Raw genomic sequence first — 3,971 nt, forward strand, 5'->3', positions numbered from 1 at the left:
TTAAATCTATACTAGCGCGAAACGAAAAAGACCTGGAATTCGAAACATGCTATTGTTAGGAAATAAGTTTCAATCAAAGAGATTAAGCCATGGTGTCCATTGTTCATTAAAAATTTCGTAATTGCAATTCTTGTATAAAATAAATCTTTCTATTTCAAACTTGTGTCGCAAAATATTTTAACTCCATTGATATTTAATATTTTTGAATTAGTCTTCTTTTTCCCTCGGTCCATTCCTTGTTCTTTTTATTTTTGTTTAAAGGGATTCTCTTGAGTTTGTTGCATTGTAAGATGTTTAATTCTGACTAATAAAATCTTTAACGACTAAAATGACACATTAAATATATTTATTCCTCAATCACTGCATTCACTGGCAAGATATGATGACTAGATAAATCTCTATATTTTCGACCACTGACCAAAAATACAGGTCACGTGACATAAGCCCAACTCGACTCGAGTATTTCAGACTAGATTTTCAATAAACATACTCTTTAAATGTTTTGTTCAAGTAGAGCCTAGCTGCATTCGCCATTCTAACCTTCGCAGAATAAAGCCGATATCTTAAGACAGTAACCAGTTATTCCTTATTTTCGTGTTTAGAATATCAGTGTTTGTATATTTAATGTATTTCTGATCGTCCTAATATTTGCAAGTAACCCAAACTGGATTTGGTCTCCCAGTAATTTCGTACGTAAGAAAAACAAATATATAGGGAAGTAAAATCAAGTATGACCTAATAATCTTATTCAGAAAAATATGTTTAATATATAATTAGGCCTACATTCTTTAAATGTTCTCCGTTAGTCAGCGACATATTAAATGTACTATTTCAAAGTTGTAATAATGGCAGTTCACGACAAAAATATTTTTTAAATTTTTGCTTTGAAACATAAAGTTTATACTTTCAGCTAAATGGCCGTGAAAAATTACAACCAAATAATCCCATTTACTAGTAGAATAAATGTATTTTAGGGGGAATCTTGTGAGTGTGTCAAACGCATTAACTAGTGACGTCACCATTTTATGCGGACACATTCAATACACTAACATGACAAAGAAACAAAGATGGTGACCATGCTATATTTATCCACACATTATTCGGGAAACCCCTCTTGTCGTCCAGTACAAGACGTTTTAAAATATTATTCTTGAGTTAATTATGAAAGATAATGCGTGGGATCGATTAATTTGTAGATATTTATTACAAATAAATGTGAAAATAACAAAATATTGTAGGTTCAACTTTGACATAGGACCTTTAACACCTGCTACAAATAAGAGTCCCTGTAATTGTCCGAGGAATAGTTTGCTTCTACATACAAACTAGATACATATTATTGCGCTTAATAAACCTTCATGATTTTATATTAAAGGAACCATTCTCGGTTTGTAGCCATTTTATTATGTTTTCGTATCATTGATTATTTATCTTCGGCTATTGAATGTGAAACATTTGGCAATTTTGACACATAGTCTTAGAGAGGAAAGCCGCTACATGTTTTCATTAGTAGAAAGAGATCCCCAAGACAAGATAGGACATACCACGCCCTTTGATATACCAGTTGTGGTGCACTGGCTGGAACGAGAAATAACATAATGGGCTCACAGACGGGGATCGATTTTAAACTGACCGCGATCAAGCGAGCGCATTTTCACTGGGCTACGTCCCTCCCCTCGGTAATCAGAATTCCTTGACGGAGCTCGTAATTTCCCCAAAATACCTGGGTAATCAGAATTCCTTGACGGAGCTCGTAATTTCCCCCAAAATACCTGGGTAATCAGAATTCCTTGACGGAGCTCGTAATTTCTCCAAAATACCTGGGTAATCAGAATTCCTTGATGGAGCTCGTAATTTCCCCAAAATACCTGGGTAATCAGAATTCCTTGATGGAGCTCGTAATTTCTCCCAAAATACCTGGGTAATCAGAATTCCTTGACGGAGCTCGTAATTTCCCCAAAATACCTGGGTAATCAGAATTCCTTGACGGAGCTCGTAATTTCCCCAAATACCTTGGTAATCAGAATTCCTTGATGGAGCTCGTAATTTCCCCCAAAATACCTGGGTAATCAGAATTCCTTGATGGAGCTCGTAATTTCCCCAAAATACCTGGGTAATCAGAATTCCTTGACGGAGCTCGTAATTTCCCCAAAATACCTGGTAATCAGAATTCCTTGACGGAGCTCGTAATTTCCCCCAAATACCTGGGTAATCAGAATTCCTTGACGGAGCTCGTAATTTTCCCCAAAATACCTGGGTAATCAGAATTCCTTGATTCCTGACCTGGGAGCTCGTAATTTTCCCCAAAATACCTGGGTAATCAGAATTCCTTGACGGAGCTCGTAATTTCCCCAAAATACCTGGGTAATCAGAATTCCTTGATGGAGCTCGCAAAATACCTGGGTAATCAGAATTCCTTGATGGAGCTCGTAATTTCCCCAAAATACCTGGGTACATTTCCACTAAAATGCAAAAGTAAATGTGGTCTCATACTACCTTTCTTTACGAATAAAATATTGGATGTCAAAGATACGGTTTTCAGAGTAGCAAGAGATCTTTTATATGCACCTTCCCACAGGCAGAGAAGCTCATAGCACGGTCTTTGACTTGCACTGGTTGGAACGAGAAAAAATCCATTTAGTTGAAAGGGTCCACTGAGTTTCGATCCTGCGACGCAAGTACCTCAGATGAGCATTCAACGCCTGAGCTAAATCCCGCCTCTTGTAAGTAGAAATTCCTTGTCACAACACATTCCCAAGTGGTCTAGTGGTTAGGATTTCGCGCTTTCACCGCGACGGCCGGGGTTCGATTCCCCGTTTGGGAGAATGCTTTAAGTTACTTTATTTTATTTTATTTTTCATAAATATATGTCTTTGTTTTTACGACACCACTAGAGCACGAAGATTAATCAATTATAATGTATTTGTCAAACATCAGAGGAAACCCACTACGGTTTTCAACAACAAGGGGAAAAGTTAAAGTTTGTTTTGTTTAACGACACCACTAGAGCACATCGATTATTGGATGTCAAACATTTGGTAATTCTGACTCGTAGTCATCAGAGGAAACCCGCTACATTTTTCCATTAGCAAAAAAGGATCTTTTACATGCATTTTTGCACAGACAGGAAAGCACATACCACGGCCTTTGACCAATTCAACAAGGGGAAGTCGAAGGTTTCAGGTTGACAATGTCATAAAGAAATGACGTACGTACTACATGTAGTTACTTAGCGACGGATATTCGGACATGCCTTAATTAAAGGTATATTATTAACTCGTCCAATGCAGTATCTGACGACTGGTATGTGTTGTTCTGTCTGTGGGAAATTGCATTTAAAAGAATGCTTGCTGATAATGGAAAATGAAGTTGATTTCTTATGATGGTTACGTGCTAGAATCACCAATCATTAGCCCTATTTATAATTATTCAACAATCTGCTCTAGTGGTATCGTAAAAAATACAGTCATATATTCATGAAAAATTGTAAAAGAAACCATCTATCTATCTATCTATCTATATCTATATCTATATCTATATATATATATATATATATAAATGATATTCCCAAGCGGGGAATCGAACCCAGGCCGTCGCGGTGAAATGGCAAAGTCCTAGTCACTAGACGACATGGGAATAACCTCTTATAGTGGAATCTCTAGTTACAATGCCAGACCTATTTACTTCAAATCTCAACATTTCCTTTAATCATGCGCCATTTGAGTGATATTTTCAGGTGCGTATCGGCATCGAAGGAAAGGGGTGGGATGGGGGTTTGCAGTCGAACTCACGGGCGTTCGGGTTCTGGTTGGAGTTTCTAGATGTATGATTAGTACCAGTCGATGGAACACTCATGCGCGCTACGCTATATTGCCTGTTTTCTTCTGTACGTACTAGGTGAGAAGTTGCAAGTCAGCACAAATGAAGTATGTATTACGGGTGAGAATTATGTTTTGTATCGCGATGCGCGA

General features: G+C 37.4%; 1 non-coding gene across 1 annotated transcript; it reads left to right on the plus strand.

Moving 5' to 3' along the window:
• The first annotated feature begins 2,752 nt into the window (after positions 1–2,752).
• Trnae-uuc lies at positions 2,753–2,824 on the plus strand. Its single transcript has one exon. It is a non-coding gene; the product is annotated as a tRNA-Glu (tRNA).
• Positions 2,825–3,971: the final 1,147 nt, after the last annotated feature.

This window comes from Gigantopelta aegis, chromosome 9 (genome assembly GCF_016097555.1).
Source record: "Gigantopelta aegis isolate Gae_Host chromosome 9, Gae_host_genome, whole genome shotgun sequence".
Lineage (NCBI taxonomy): Eukaryota > Metazoa > Mollusca > Gastropoda > Neomphalida > Peltospiridae > Gigantopelta > Gigantopelta aegis.